At 34.6% G+C, this 18,465-nt stretch overlaps 1 pseudogene; it reads left to right on the plus strand.

Moving 5' to 3' along the window:
• Nucleotides 1-16,737: 16,737 nt before the first annotated feature.
• Nucleotides 16,738-17,464, plus strand: LOC131875719 (benzaldehyde dehydrogenase, mitochondrial-like; annotated as a pseudogene).
• Nucleotides 17,465-18,465: the final 1,001 nt, after the last annotated feature.

Raw genomic sequence — 18,465 nt, forward strand, 5'->3', positions numbered from 1 at the left:
TGTTGTTTGAACTAGCTGAGAGATGATCAACAAAATCGTGCAACACAATGACAGGGGTACACTATCAAGATTATTTATGCTCAGGAGGATGATGTCTAGTTTTATGCTTGTTGTAGACTAATCTGGGTAGGTTTGACTAACAAGGACAAGGATTTGTACGATAATTTATCACTGAGTTGTTGATTTGTTTGATTTGTTTTCTCTAGTTTCAATATTTCATTTTTAGTTTTAGGGATGAAAACACAGAAAACATGCAAGATATATAATAATTCAATCACAACACGCTAACCCTACAAAAGTTGTCTTTAGAGAAGAAAATATTTGCTTGTTGACTTAGGTACACACCCAATAACTAATCAGAATACGATCGTTGAGTCTCACGCAATGGATTCTCAACATCGTATTAGCCGACTCCAAATGCTAATGGGGGCACATTATGGCAAGTGTCTTGGGAGAGTTACTATCTCTCTTGCACAAAGATTATCCCCCTTTCGGAGGTGAACCAAGTAGCTTCTATCTTATATTTCTTAGTCAGGAATTTCATTTGAAATCACCCCTTGAAGTCACGCAAGCATGATTGAGGCCTATAGCCCAACAAGGTACCGAAACAAGTTGTAGTCACGTAAACGTGATTGAGACTGCGAGGCCCTACAAAATGCTCGATATGAGAGATCTCAAAGAGAAAACTCAAATAATCCCATCCTCTGAGACTTTAATCACCAAAGGCCTATTTATTATAGTGAGTTGGAATGCTCAGGTCTAGTTGTACTCACTTGGGTCATTCTCATAGGGTGATTACTTTTTCCCACCGTGACAGGCCCGCTAAAGGTACACAAATCTCAAAACTTAGAAAAAAGCTTCGAGGGTCTAGATTTCTGATTGTCTATAAAAGACAAGAGCATACTCTCCTACCTCTTAGATTTTTCTGAAAACACAAAAGATAGATTTGTTCTTTAACCAGATAGCAATTTAAGTGCCTAAAAATTAATTTAAATAATACACGATGTTTGGTTGATTCTCTTAGGCAACCTACAAAACCAACGCATCAGTAGTCATTTTGTTTTTTATTCTTTGACAAGCGTAAGTTTGATTGATAAATTCTTTGTCAAGCGGACCTACAAACATTAAAATCCAAAAATTAGTTGCTAAAATAACATAAAAAAAAATCATCAAAAGAAAATTCTAGCATGGAAATTGTAATTTAAACTAATCTAACAAGAATTTCTATTTTTTATGACCATCCTAGTTATGACAGTTTTGATAGCACTGCACTCTGTCATTTATAACTTTTCAACTAGAGCTAATTCAGAAAATCGCTTCAGTGGAAATGTGGACAACTTCGTTTTACAGAACATATTAAACTTTTGTTTAGATCCAACGGTTCAATAAAAAAGTTATGCTCTCCAAACAAAGACCATTTTTGATTGTCACAGAAGAATAAATAAACTAATAGTACTGCACTCTGTCGTTCCTAACTTTCAAAAAAGAGATTATTAGGAAACTCGCTTTAGTGAAACTATAGAAAACTTGGTTTTAAACAACATATCAAAAATTGGTTTAGATCCAATAGTTCAATAAAAAGTTATGCCTTCCAAACATAGACCATTTTTGATTGTCATAGAAGAACAAACAAAAAGAAAGATTTTTATTTGCAAATTTAACACATGTTTATTAGTTATAAAAATCAAACATTAAATTTGTTCAAGAAACATTAGAAATCTTGTAGTCATGGGTTCGAGCCTCACGGTGGGCACCAAAGATGTGCATGGCAAAAAGTGGACCTGTATTTGTATCTGGAATACACAACACTTCAATTAAGTCATTAGATGCATGGTCAGTAAATCAATAATCAATGAATAATAAACCATTACAATGTGACTCATTTTCTTCTAGTAGATGCGAGTTTAGATTGCTTTCAGATTGATAAGCTATCCAGTGACTAGACAACACCTAAATGAAGGGTTTTTAAATCTATATGAGCATGGATATGAGCTAAATGAATGCAAGATTAATCTAACATGATTTAAGAAATATATGAATATTTAAGCTAAATGATTTAAGAAATATGAAATAACTAATATGCAATATCTCAATGCAAATTCTCAATGAACCTAGAGAAAAAACAACATAATAACAATATATTCTCCAGGATCTTTGAATGAGAGATGAGAGCCTAAATTTATAGAAAATTCAGAAAGAAACCAAAGGTTGAGATCAAATGATGATGAGCGGTCAAGATTTTCCAAGAGGAAGCACAATCCAGGTGAATTGATGTGATTGGATGCTTTTCTCAGTTTTAAAGGAAAATGAACTAAAATTAAGATAAAATCAGAAAAAAACTGATTTATTCTCTATTTCATTCAATTTTGAGATTTAATTGTTTTAATTGCTTTCTTTAAGATTATTTATCAATTTTTAATTTGTTTTTCAAGATTATCTCCAATTGATTTCTTTTCTCAAATTTTTAATTCTTTTTTGGTCAATTAATTCCTTTTTTTATTTGTTTCCTTTTTTGAAGATTTGTGCTCATAATTTCCAATTCCTCTTTCTTGATTTGTTTCCTTTTTTGAAGATTTATGGAAATTTTTATTTATTTTTCAAATTAATTCCTCTTTTTGATGATTTAATGACAAATTGATTTATTTAATTAAATATGCAAAATATATTTAATTAAAATAAATAAGATAATTATTCAAAATGATTTACTTGGAATGATCAGTTAATTAAATAAATATTTAATTAATATTGAGTGATTAATTTTGCCATGTGACATTGATGATAAATTAATTGTGTGCTCAAGATTTATTTAATTGCCTTTGGTTAGGACCTTAGTGACCTTGTTGAGATTAGGGCTCCATGGTTTAGATGACCATTTTTAGGGTATTACACTGTGCACTGTAAAAATAACTACATCTATCTTATGACACTTTATATGTAATGTCTACAATCTTAAAACCTTCAACCCAGTCTAAACAAAAACAAAACCAGTGTCATCTGTGAAGCTTGCATCAACCGCTCTTCTTTTCCTTATCCCTGATCGCCTTCCTTTGGGGATCACCTTTGGCCATGCCCATGTCAGCTCATTGTCTTCCCTCTCATGACTCAGAATTATCCCCTTGAGTTTATCCCAGGCCCACGCTCTTTCCAAGACATAAGCTTCCTTATCCACCTTCCCAATCCACCGAACAAAGGAAACTATGCCAAATACATCAGCATCCTTTGCCTCTTCAAAGCCTTCTAAGTAGTCAAAACCAACCCCAGGCACAACCCACTCCAAAATGGAGTCCAAGCCCTCGATAAAATCATCATAAAAAAGGGAGGTAGCTGCCCACTTTACCGTTTCTGTGTCGTCACCAATTTCCAAACCCCAAGCTATAACCATTGAGATAATATCCAAATTCACCTTCCACCTTGATGAATTCTCCATGAAATAAGGCCCCACAACTTCCATTGTCATGTTAACTGCCTCTATATCCTTGAATCATAATAACCTTGTCATTCTATCTTTGCTCACAGCTCCCTTGAAACCCTTTTGTTGTTTTTTTGTGGTTACTATGAAATTTGCCTCCATGTTTTTGTTTTTAAAAGCACCTACACTCTGTCGATTTGCGTCCTCCCTAAACTTATATGCTCTTAGATGTTATCACTTTGCTCTTTGTCAATAATAACCTGGCAAACTTTGCCTTCTTATAGGCCATCCATGGTCCTGAATTAATGATTTGACATGCCACCCTACTAATCATGCCATTGCACTACCCATTGTCCTTGGAGAATTCACTCATCCGCCACCCATCTTAACATGCTCGTCAATTTTTGTGGAAGATTTTAAATGTGATGTCCAAGAAATCCCTATCATTAAAACATTGGGCATCTCATAAACGTCTCCAATTCCAACTATTGTTACCATTTCTAATTGGAACATCCTGTCAATCCATGTGTGAGACATCAAATCAACTTTTCTAGAGAGGGAGTCGCACATGTTGCACTGCAAGATGACATCACCATCCTAATGTCACTCGCCCCCTATTTGAAATCCACTCATTGCACTGTGGCATCATCCAGTGTTGAGATCTCTTGGAACTCTTCCAGTCTAACTTCACCTTCTAATTCAAAGGACAGAGCCCATTTGGAAAGTCTGTCAGCAGTCTGGTTACCTTCTCTTCGGATGTGGTTGATTTTGAAAATTTCAAAAAAATTTAACTCTTCTTTAATCAGAGCAATAAATCCTTGTAAATGCCAAGCTTTGATCTCCCCATTCATTATGGCTTGAATTATGATCAGGGAGTCACCTTCTAGATGGAGATTTTAAACACCTTGGCTTATGGCCAATCCAACTGCTAGTAGAGTAGCTTGCACTTCAGCCTCATTATTCATGCATCTCCTTAGTCTTTTAGCACCACACTTAATTAAGTCTCCATTGTCATTCCTCATAACAAACCCTGCTCCTACCATATTTATGCTAGATTGAGCCACCCCATCAAAGTTTAATTTAAACCAACCATTTTCTGGAGGTTTCCACTGGGCTTCCAAAGCTTTCTTATTTTGCCCCCTATTGTTTGCCACTGAGCCATGCCTAATTTTGATTCCCGGCCAGGCCCGCTGAATATTCCTATCCATTAAGGTGAAGGGAGAAGTCACTGAAAAATATTGGGAAGTTGTTGCCCCTACAACCTCTTCAATAGCCCTATTAATTCTGAGCAGTAGTCTACTTACATCCTTAACCTTATCCTGAAAGATTCTATGGTTGCGCTCTTTCCAAATTTCCCAAATGACTAAAGAGGGGCTTATTCGCCATACACTTGAGAGGGTTGACTTACTTGGCTGCCTTGGCCAACTTTCAAAGACTTCTTTAAAGAAGCATTGAATAGGACCTTGCCAATTTAGTTTCTCTTGAATATCAGACCAACACCTTTGTGCAACCTCACATCTCAAAAGTAAATGATATACTGACTCCTCCAACTTGCTACACATCACACATATGGAAGGGCCCATAAAACCAAGCCTTTTCCTTCTCTCCCCTGTTAGAATTCTACCTTTTACAACTAACCATGCAAAAGCACCAGCTTTTGGAAGACACTCTTTGCTCCAAAATAAGTCCCATATCCTTGAGTGACTCTCCTCCCTGCCTTCTAGAAATTGATAACCCAATTTAACTGAATAGTTCCCATCCCGAGCACCACACCAAATCACCCTATCCTCTATACCTGTAAGAAAGATCTTCCTCTGTTCCAGAACATCCATAAGCCATCTCTTAGACTGAGTAGACAGACTGGTGCTCGTGAGATCCTTCCATACCCATTCCTTTCCAAAGTTTCCATTGACAACCCTCATGTAATCTTTAACTTGATCACCACAAAGTTGCACTAGATGATCCTTTATCTCTAAGAAGTCTCCTATATCTCTAATAGCTGAGAAACCTGCCCAAGAGTAATCCCAAAATTTTTCTTTTGACCCTTTACCAATCTTCCATGTGAGATGATCAGTTACCACCCCTCAACAATCCACTATGAAATTCCATATGGCTGACCCTTTAGGGGGGTTACAAATTGTGAAAATTCTACGATCTTCTGGAGAATCCAGATATTTTGCTCGCAACACTTTGACCCACACCTGATCTGGTTTGGTGTATATGCTCCACACCAGTTTAGCCCCTAAAGCAGTATTCATTTTATTCCAATCTCTCAACCCAACACCACCCTTTATTTTCGCTTGACAAATTTTATCCCATGCCAATAAGGGGATATTAGCAATTTAAAATTTAACACCGGAACCCAAAACATTAATACCAAAATAGCAGATAAACCAATTAAGAATAAACAATAATCATAGAATAAATACCATCCACATGACACCAAGATTTGTATGTGGAAAACCCGGTAAAGGGAAAAACCATGGTGGAAAGCCTACCCATAGTCAGATAATACTTCTGCAGTAAGTATGTGAATTACAATGAAGGGGCTTGCACTTGCAGGAAGGCCAACAACCTAGAGCGCATTGCTCATCACAAAAGGAGCCTCACTGACTACATAGAAACCCAGACTACAATGCGGAGAAGTGTTGAACTGCAAAAGATAGCATCTCCTATGCCTGAGTACAGTTCTAGTTAAGCTCAATACCGAAGGACTAAATCCTCTTACATAAACCCAATTCGATCTCCAATGATCGACCAAATCCTCTAGCTGAATGATATTACATTATTCATACATTACATTGCTTGACCATGACCTTCAACAAATAACCATGATCTACAATGAGATATTACATCTATATATACAAACCCTTGACCATAAACAATTAGGTCGGCCACCAAACAATAACCTAATTGCATAATTACAAACCATGTCATCCTTAGACCAAACAAATAATATCAACACATAAGATATCCCAAAAATACATTAATAGGTCCTATCCACACATTATATCAAAGCCGATCCAAAACCTAGATCAATGGGGACCAAGTATAGGTCCATACGCCACAACAATGATCTCCAACTGCTAAGTCTCGAACATGATCACCAACAACATCCTGAAACTCCACCAGAAGCTGCACCAACACCAATTATGCAATTCATCAAAGATCTCCACCAAAATATTTGCCGGTGAAACCCTCACCAGAACCAGAAACCAATCTTATAAGCAAGCAGGATATCAACCAATTACCAGACCAAAACCAACTGACCAAATATGAGCATGAGTATCATGAACAAGCTGAATCCATCACCAAATTATACCAGAGCCTACCATATCCAAGTTAACTAGAAAACACTCAACCTACCGGGACCAGAAGGGTGCTGATAAAGCATCCAAACAGCTAGTGTTGGTATCAATGACAAAACACTAATGCAACACATAATCAATTCCACCAGATGGCCAACAGTATCTCACTAATTACTTTGAGTAATGCATGAATCTTGAATGATTGATGAATGGAAAATTCTTATTATTTTGTGTTTCTTAAAGTTAAAAATATAAATAATGATAATTATATGAATGCGACTTCATGTATGAGTAATATTAGTTAACCATTTTCATGGGAAATTTAGCTATGTTGTTGCATATATCCAAAAAATGATGCATATTTGATATTGATTACAAATTTTTTAGGACTAATGTGTGCTATGTTTCCATCTTAGTGTTTGCAACTTCCAAGAGTAAGTTGAGCCCTAGGAGACGAGGATGTAATGCCCCTCCAAATATAAAATGGTTAAGAAGGTATTATGGTATTGATTCCTCACTTAGATGAGATGAGGTGAGTATATTTGGCATTGAAATGATAATCAATGTAGGTAGAAATATATGCTAGATCTAGTGATTTATATGGTGATGATATTGTTATCAATGCAATTAATTATTTGAATGTAATATGGTTACATTTCAATGGATATTTAGATGAAAAGAGGTGATATCACAACATTAAAATATATGAGAATGCATGTGATTTTAAAATCCCCTTCCAATGATTTTAGTAATTTGATTGTTTATATGTACATGATGATGTCTAGGTTATAGTATGATAATATCCTAACTATATCGATGATGATATGATTAATTGATGACACACAATGTTACTAACCATGTTTACTATGTGACCCTGATTGGGGAATGATTAATGGTGTTTTTAGTATATTGCATTATATGGATGTGTATACACAAGTGTTAGTATGTTTTGATTGATGTAGGTACATGACATCAACTCCACCTGGCTTCATAGGTTTGAGCATGCCAATATTCCCAAACATGTTTTCTAGCCTAAGTCATTGTTCCTATTAGGACATTTCATCCCTAATTCTCATGATCACACCTTCAGGTTTCCATTGAGGTGATGATTGGTTACACTTATGCATATTGTGAACGACCAGTAAAGAATGTTTGTGCATACTTAGTTAGTTGTCCATTATTGTTGTTATAATATGAATACCATTGATATTTGATATTTAGTACGATAATGACATATTTTAATAGGCATAATATTTTGTGTCTATTTGATTTATACTAATTTAAATAATATTATTTTTAGGGACCATTAAGGATTTTTTGGCCTTGTAAATTTAAAATTTTAATTTTATTAGTTTATATCCCACTTTCATAAAGTGAGCATATAGCGCTGAACTTAGAGTTCCCATTTTGGGGAAATAATTAGTCTTTTCTCTTGTGATGTTCTCAAACCCTATGGGGGAAGAATGAAATTGTCGATATTGAGTTTTGGGGGAGGAAATTTTGTGGGCATTCGATTGAAAGGATTGTTTTGTGGAGATTGGTAATTTGTTCAAATTTGGAGAGATCTTGTGGAGTGTAGTGCTTCCGCTTTGCATTTGAAGTTTTTCCTCAAGCTTGAGGTAGGAATTATTATTCTTGATTTGATTTCCCTACTTGAGTCTATTTAACCATGTTTAATATGTGTTATTATTTGTGTTGGAAACCCCTTTCTCAATTGAGAATTCTCTTATTGATTGGATTGCAATGTGTATTTTGTGTGGTTTGGAAATGGACAATTCAAGGGGTTTTGCTTCCTACTTTATAAAGATTTATCTAATGGGAATTTAAATTTCATTTTTATGTTTCTTAGAGATGTTTCTCAAATGGGTAGAAGCCAATATAAGCTCAATTGTAGCCTCGATGGTCGAATTGATGCCCTAGATGGTCTTCCAAAGTCAAACTTCTAGATTTGGCATAAAATGACACTTCTAGCATGCAAGTGCACATCTACAAAGCAGTGTGGCACATCTAATATGTAGAATAGCACCATTGATGATTAATGGTGCCATTTCAGCTCAAAATGGAATATTTGAAGCCTAGAGTGGCACTATTGATCACCGGTGTGGCGCCTTTGATTTGTTTTAGCCCTTTGTCACTATTTGGAACCATCTGACTTACAGGTTTATTTCTGGAGCCTATGTATCTCTCATGTGAGTGATGTATGATAATTTTTAGTATGATGCTATGATGTAGCATATATAATTATTCTTTTATTCTTGAATTGGGATCAATTCAAATCCATTGCCTTTCTTTTGAGGCCCTATGAGTACCCCTTGAGTAGTGATAACATGATACATTTTTATATAGGAATCATGAGTTTAGTTTATGAGAATGTAATTGCTATGAATTATGAAATTGATCTATTAGATGTTGTTATGATAATTGGAATAAACATCTATACATTTTTATTTTTTATGTGATTAAAAATGGCTTTGACTATCAAGACCATTGTTGCATTTGATGCTTGAACCGTGCCTCCTTGACTGCTTTGAACTGAAATTTCATGTTATGAGTAAAAGAAAATGTATATTATGTGCTTAATGGAAACTTATTGTGCCTAGGGTTTTAGTTGATGGAATCAGTTTGGAAGTGAAACCTAATGTGAAAAATATGATTGAGATAATATGAGATTTTTTGGCAACAAGGTAGAAAACTAAGAGGGGGGGGGGGGGTGAATCAATTTTCTCAAAAACTCTACTTAAGTCAAATGCAATGATAAATGAACATGAGAGCATAAATCAACACCACATCAATAACACACATAATACCAAGATTTTTGACATGGAAAACTCGGTCGAGGGAAAAACCACGGTGAGAACATACCCACAATATGATGATACCTTGTTAGAAGTATATGAAATATTACAATAGAGAATGCACATACATTCAGGCACATTGCCTAGAGCTCACAACTCAAAAACATAGAACAAGGGCTATAACCCTAGAGAAGACTCACTATCTTACAAACATATTCATATTACATTCGGAAGATCATGAACTAAGAAAATAGCATCTCCTCATGCATGGTTACAATTCTGATTAGGCATATAACACATATTATTTTCTTTCACGCTTCTTCACACTTCTTCACACTACTTCATTGCTTCCGAAAGATCAAAACATTATTTGCACAAATAGATACCTCTCTCACATGATTATTAAATTTATTTACACATATCATCAACCTATCTTTCAAGGTCGACTCAACACACATCACAAATTAGAAAGATACAACCATGCATGCTACAATATTACATGTGGACCAAAACAATGTCAGATAAGACATAGTATGGATCTAAATCAACACCTCAAACATGAAACACTTCCAAGAATGATGCCTCGAACATCCGCAACATGCTACAATCATCATGTCGACTAAGAAAATGAAGAACACCACCAGATCAAGGAAAATCATCAATAACGAGCACAACGATCAATGCAGACCACTAACACAAATAACACATGATCTAGAAATATCTACAAGCATCATGAATTACCACAGAAACAACCACATCAACACAACTTACTAGAATATTCATCATCGTTATACCGAACTTCAAGAACACTAACTGCAATGACTGTCAAATTGAAAGATTCACTTGCAAACCTCCAAATCATGAACCATATGAATTAAGGACACACCAAAACATCCCAAACACTGCCAAATCTGCAAACCATGATATTGCAATGTGGAGCAAAATCCAGAACACTGATCGACATTGAACAACTAAAAAAACAATTGCAATACCGGATCTCATAACTCAATCAAATATCCATGCGGACCACTAAAAATTGAGCTGAATCAAAGAGAGATACTTATCTCAAAACCCTTTAATCCACAATAACTCATTTGCAACACACTGGCCAAACCAACTCACTTAATCTGATTGCAACACTAGAACACAGAGGAATATGTTGACATCAATGACAACACATCACTGAGTCAATCCAATCACATATTTTCAAATTATCCCAACAGTTTCCCCAATGCCAACAATCTCCCCCTTTGGCATTGATGGCAACATATGATGTGAAAAATAATCAATGACAAAGAAAGAACAACTCTCTCAGATAACTCTCTACAAATATTCTTTCCCCCTTAGATCATTACACATTTTTTAATGTGATTCTCTCCCCCTTTGACATCAATGGAAAAGACACATATTTGCAAACCAAAAAATCATAAAAACTAACATATCGGGACATCTTACCCCCAATTCTGAACATCTGAACCACAATACTGACTACTCCCCTTGAGTAGCAGCCACCACTCATCAATCCAGATCACAAGATATGACTATGAAATCTGCCAAACTGATGCAAGTTCATGCATCTTAGTTCTTATCAGGAGGGGAAATCACCCCTAGCTTCTCTCTGAGATACTCAAAAGTATCCTTAGGCAAAGGCTTAATGAAGATATCTATAATTTATTCCTTTGTAGATACATACCCCAATTTGACTTCCTTCTCATTCACCTCTTCTCTCAAGAAATGAAACTTGATTGATATATTCTTAGTCTTAAAATGCAACACCATATTCTTAGAAATGTTGATAGAACTTGAATTATCACAGTATATAGCAGTAGGCTTACCATAAACAACTCTGATATCCTTTAACATTTGCTTCATCCATACAACCTGAGTATAATTGCTAGTAGAAACAATATACTCAACCTCTACAGTAGATAAAGAAATAGCATTCTGCTTCTTACTCATCCAAGAAACCAATCTCTTTCCCAAGAAAAATGCACCACCACTAGTACTTTTTCTATCATCCACATCTCTGGCCCAATCAACATCTGTAAAAGCACTCAAAGTAAAATCATATTTCCCCTCATGCCTATGTGGTATTGTAGGCTTGAGATGAGTTGGAAGGATGGGACCATCTAAGAGACATGGTTGATGTTAGTAGTCTCCTCTACTACATGAGAGGATTCCTCGATTCCGTGTGAGCTATTGGTGCTATGCGATGAAACTTTCCTATTGTTATCCTTAGATCATATAGCCCTATTATAGATTTAGTACAGATCCTATGGTGACCTCATGGTTGAGTATCATTCTTATCATGGATAGTGCATTGGTTTCTCATATACTATATTATGTCATGTATGCTCCATGTATGGTGTGAGTGATTAGCCTATTGTATGTTGTTTCCTTTCTTGAGTGTATGGGCCTTATGACTATCTCCACGAGCATGAGGGGTGGACCTGAGGGTCCCACATGGTTGGATGAAATTGTACACCATCGCTGGGGAATGATGAACTTGTTCACGAGTACCTTGAAGAGCTTCCTCACCTTCCCGATTACTTGTCCTTCCTCTTTCTATATTTTTAGTTATACTTAACTAAAATAAATGCAACTTGATTTGATCATTGTAATTATTGAAAAATTATGTATTAAGAACACTCCTAATAGAGAATGATGTAATGTAGCCATATTGATGTGACTAGAAGTAGACTTTAGTGGATCATTGTTGGAACCGACTACCACACATGATTATGTATGCTTCTCATTTACCTCTATATTAAGATGTTATCATAGAAAAGTTTTAATTAGTTCATTAAAATAAACATTAGTGTGTTGAGTAGACTTGGAGATTGATATAGTCATCTCTATTTGTCATCTTGTATTCCAATGGTTTGGATTTTATTACAAGTAATGTCATATGGGGACACTTAGAGGTGCCCTATGTTAGATTTAAAGAGTGATTTAGATAGTATTGATAGAGTTATTGAATATTTAGTCTTCCGCATTGCATAGTTGCTAATGAATTATTATCTTATCTTGTGGTGTGAAATTAGTTCATGTGTATGTTCTCACCTAATTACTTAAAAAAATATTTTCATGTATTTTTAGTGTGTTTTCTCTTGTCCTCTAGGGTCCCTTGGTAGGGCGTTACAAGCTTGGTTCTACTATCATAAGATGGATTTTTAGCTAAATGGATAGCACTTTGACTATCACAAAATACAATCACTTTTTCCTGCACTTTTCAAAACTCACCCAAAAGACCCTTCATCCAAATTGCCTCTTTACATACATGTGAGACAACCATATATTCTCCCTTAGTGGTGGATAAAGCAACTATTTCTTGAAGCTTTTACATCCAACAAATATATCCACCTACAAGAATATAGACATAACTTGAAGTAGATCTCCGTTTATCCAAATCACCTACAAAATATGAATCAACATAACTACATATACAATTAGTACAACCATTAAAGGTGATGTAATAATTACTCATGCCTCTAAGATATCGAAGCACCCATTTAACTTCTTTTCAATGCTCTTTACCTAGATTTTCCATGTACCTATTGACAACACTAACCACATGCAAAATATCTAGTATTGTGCATACCATTGCATACATTAAACTTCGTAGTGCATTAGCATATAATACAAGAGACATACAATCCTTTTTTTTTCCTTATTACTAGGATGTAAACTTGAAGAAATCTTAAAATGGGAAGCTAAAGGGGTATTTACGGGTTTCACATTTTTCATATCAAATCTTATTGAGGTCTTCTCCACAAATTTCTATTGTGATAACCAAAGCTTACCATGTTCCCTATCTCTATGTATTTCTATGCCCAAAAATTTGTTTTGCTGCTCGTAGATCCTTCATATCAAATGTCCTAGATAATTAAGCCTTTAAATTATTAATTACAATCATGCTTTTGCTTGCTACAAGCATATCATCAATTCATAACACCAAGATAATAAATAAACCATTTTTCAAACTTTTAAAGTAAACACAATGGTCATACTCACTTCTTGTAAAGTTTTGGCTCACCATGAAGGAATCAAGATTCTTGTGCCATTTCCTAGGTGACTGCTTCAAGCTATACAATGATTTCTTGAGTTTGCAGTCAATTTTTTTGTTGTGATCTTGAAAAAACCCTTTTACTTGGTCCATATATATCTCTGCATCTAAATCTCTATGTAAATTTTTTGTTTTGACATCTAGTTGCTTCAACTCAAGATCAAGCAATGCAACTAACGCTAACACAACTCAAATAGAAACAAGCTTAATAACTTTCCAAAAGATTTTGAATGACACTCAATGCCTTCCTTTTGAGAAAATCCCTTTGCTACCAATTTCTTGCCTTGTACCTTTCAATTATTATTATCAACACCCTTCTTCAGTTTGTAGACCCATTTGCAATCGACAACTTTCCTACCCTTTGGAAGTTCTACCAAGTCTCATGTTTTGTTCTTCTCTAAGGCATCCATTTCATCTTTCATTTCTACTTTCCATTTAGCATTTTCCATTCCATCCATTGCTTCATGATAACATCTTGGTTCCCCATCATTAGAAATCAAAGAAATAGATGAAACAAAATCATCATACTTTTTAGGAGGATTCCTGACTCATGTAGATTTTGCACTTGTTCAAGTAGATTTGGTTTGTCAAGGATTTTGTCATGTACAGAATTTCTATTCTACTCCATAAGCCCACTATTAAATCCTTTCCAACAATATTAAAAAGAACATCATCTTCCAAACAAAATCGAATTGTGCTAAGAGCTCTCATATCCAAATTTTTCAAGTCCTCATCAAACATATCTATAGGTTTCTTTTACTTTCCTACCAAAGCCCTTTGTAAACCTTGTTGCACAAACTAATCACACATCTTGTGCTTTCAAAGCTCAAAGTTAATCTTCCCATTAAATTTCTGCACCTTGAGCCTTGCATTTGAAAGCTTTTCCATTTGATGTTGTAAAATCAACACCAAATCCTGACACAGTCACTACAAAAATAATTGCTCCGATACCACTTTTTATGGAAGGAGAAGTGTAAACTCAAAATTATTAAATAAGACAACACAAATTAGATGTAGAAGTAATAAGGAAAAATGAAAGAGAATAACAAAATAATTGAATAGACATAGATTTATGTGATAAAACCTTGACAATATATCAAAAAAACATCCATGAGGTAAGACATTGGTATTCTTATTGCTAAGATGAAAAACAATTACAATCTTCACAACTGCTGCAATATCAATTTGCTCTTATAATTCACAATCGTTTTTCCTTCAACAAAACAAAGATATATATAATATCTTTAAGATAACAACCATCTTCTAACATAGAAAAACTGGATTTATTTCTTTAAAGAAATTAGGAATTTTCTTTTAAAGATAAAAAATTGTTTCATTTCCAAAAGATAAATAAGACTTGTTTGCTTGTTTTTTTCGTTATTTTATTGTTTTATGTTATCACAATCCAACATGGAGTCTATTCACTAAGGCTAAAATCACATATTTGCAAGGGATGGAGAAGTAAAACAACAATCATTATTCAAGGAGAATCTAAAACTCCAAAAATAATGTAGTTTCAAATTGGGTTTTATTAATTTGAGCTAAAGTCTTCTCTGGTTTTATTCAACATAATGGTATGTTTAGCGTAGAGAAGATACAGATAGAATAGATGTGTGGAAGATTAACAATATTTGTCAGTTAAATTCTTAGTATTCTTCATGTCACTCCACCGTTATCTCGCTATAAGTAGAGCAAGATTACTGGCAAGTAAGGAGTTATTAAAACATGTTATTCAAACCTGCCTACTTGTGATCAGTCTAATAGTACTTGAGATGATGATTTCCCATCTTCCATCTTTATCGAAAGCACATAGATATTGAGGAAACAACTTGTATAAAGGTCCTCTTGATAATGTATATGAAAATGCATTTAAAAATTGTGACCCCGAAAGACCAATAGTGTTATATATTTCAAAGATGATTCTCACCTCTGACAAGGAGAGATTCTTTGCCTTCAATCAGGTTTCTGCAAGGAGGTGTTGAAATTTATTTGTACAGATATAAATTTTTACAAAAGCTTATGAGTTGTTAATAAAAGTCATAGAAAAGAAAGGCATGTAAATTGTTTGATAAAATGATAAAAAGGTAATTTCATTATATGGAAAGAGTAATTACAACCAGAAATTGATAGTTTGTTTCAGGTGTTGAAATCAATGGTGGAGTTATTCATGACGAAAACTATAGATAATCAAAGATTAGCATTGGAGATGTTGTTTAGATAGAACATACAATTTAAAATAAACCAAGGAAAATTCTTTGACTCCAGGTTTCATGGCACCATACTTGGGATTATGAAGAAATTTGATTAAGATTGTAAAAAAGGAATGCAAGGCAACTTGACAATGTTAATTATTTTGAAACAAAGATGATATGTGTAGAAAAAGGTTGCTTTGATAAAAAAGAACATGATAATTACGACAGGGTCCTATATGAATCTATTACAATGAAGGATCCCATCAAGAAATCAAATAGAAATCCAAAAAAATTGCTGCAGACCACCTGAAGATTTTCCATCAAATTGTATTTCTATTTAATCGATTTTACAGTGTTTAATGGAATACCTCTTGGGTCTATATATTGATGAGGATTGTCTAGATTATAAGGTTGTGATCTTAAGGTGCTTCCTAAAAGATGCAACTGTAGTTACATACATTTTGAGGAATATTTTAAAATTCTTGGTTCCATAAATTTAGTGCATTTCAGCTTAAAAGTTTAAACTATTAAACTTAAGGAAGTTGGTGATCTCACAAATACAATATCATTGTCTTTTGTGATAAAAATAATTTAAAAAATTCATTTTCTTTCCAATTTTTTTTAAGGGAAATCTAAACTTAGATGTTTGACAAGTGGCTCCAAATTTTTTTAACAAAATTCCAAACTTATATGTTTGACAAGTGGCAAATAACATTTCTATGTTGGTGGGGTAATTTCTAGTCCCACCCCATTTTTACCCGTTCAATTATGCGAGCCTAAAAAGTAGGAGTTCCTTTTTTTCAAGGAAAGATTTCAAATAATCTTGTACCATTTTTTTTCTTTTATGAATCCTCCTCTTCCTGAAAAATAAAAACTTAAACCCCATAGAACCCCACCCTAACTGGTATAATGCAAATCTCAATGATGACACATACAACTTGATGTTGCTTGAATCTAATAAAAACGTATGGACTCCATATGGGTAAAAGAAACAAGTGGCAGGCCTAGTGAGGCAATTGAATGTACACCCATTCTTATATCCAAAATAAAATCCACGTGGAATAATTTTTTCTTGAAGGTTCGGGACTATTACAAATGCTTTAGGAGAACCTATAAAACTACCAATTGAACTGAAGGATACACAACTTCTAGTCAATGGCTAGTCTGTTGATGCAGCCTCTAGAAAAGAATTTCCAAGAATTGACTCTAGAATAGGGTATTTAATTGTACTCATGTTGTTCAAGGTGATGTGGAAGATGTGGACGCGGCTGTAAAAGCTATTTGGAAAGTATTTGATGAAGGCCCTTGGCCAAAGATGGATGTCTATAAGAAGCACAATGATGCGATTGCAACTCTAGAAACATGGGACAATTAGACAATGGGAAGCAATATGAGTGGTTGAAGTTTCGATGGCATTAGGACTAATTTTCTACAATGCAATTTGGGTAGATAAGATACATGGCCTTACAGTTTTGGCAGATGGAGCTTACCATGTTCAAGCACTACATCAACCCATCGGAGTGGCAGGTCCATAGAATTTTCCATTGTTTATCTTTTATTTGAAATCTTTGCTTGCACTGACTATTGGGTGCACTATTGTACTGAAGTCTACTGAGCATAAACCTTTAACTTCTTTTTATGTTGCAAAGCCTATGCATGAGGATGGATTGCCTCTTGGAGCTGTGTTGGTGTAATTATTTATTCATGTTGGATATTATTACACCTTACTTAAGTTTACTTAGGTACATGCATATCATGGTAGTTTGCATATGAGACATGTGAATGTTTGTGCCACATTGGGATAGTGTGTTGTAGGAGATTTCCACCTTTTATGGTGTGATCTTGTTATTACTTTATCACATCCACTTATTATGGGATGATAATTCCACCTTCGGTGGATGATCCACCTCATGTGGAATATTTTATTGTTTTTTGTACCTACCACACCTATTTCCTACCTACCCTTGTTTCTCATTGAGCCACATGTCATGTTTGTGTGCCCATATAGCCTTGCCTATATAAGTAGGCTCATATTCATTGTATGTAACTTAGATGATCTATCTATTGATGAGAATACAGTTTATTCTTGTCCTTATTTTGTCTCTCCATTTTATACTTTTCATTGAGTTCTTGATCTTGGAAAAATCTCACATGGTATCAGAGCCTATAGGGCTTCATTGGTTAGTCATTTTGGAGGCTTCAATTTTTCGGATTTGGGGATCTGCATTTTTTGGGGGCATCCTATAGAGATTTGGACATCACAGTTGAGTCCAAGAGGCCGTTTCCATAAATTTTGAGTATAAAATCGGCCTATTTTGGAGAAAATCAATTTCGGGGGAATTTTTTAGCTGATTTCGCTAGCGGTATTGATTATTAAAAAAAAAAATTATATTTTTTTTATCTGCAACTTTTTTTGCAATTCTAATATAAGGTAATTCACAGATTTTTTTTCATATTGCAAAGTTTAAATTAAAAAAATATATATTTTATATATTATGGGGGGGTTTACCCCCCACCCCGAAACCGTACCATAGATTTTTTTTTTTGTAGGGGCCGTAATCAATTTCCAACACCCGCTGGCTGTCTTTTCCTTCACCAACATCGTACTATACCTGCTTATCGGACCATGAAGCTACTGCCTCCTCATCGACTGTCTATTTTCGGTGACCGGATCACCGGTTGTCGTGTCGATCAC

This window comes from Cryptomeria japonica, chromosome 5, assembly GCF_030272615.1.
Source record: "Cryptomeria japonica chromosome 5, Sugi_1.0, whole genome shotgun sequence".
Lineage (NCBI taxonomy): Eukaryota > Viridiplantae > Streptophyta > Pinopsida > Cupressales > Cupressaceae > Cryptomeria > Cryptomeria japonica.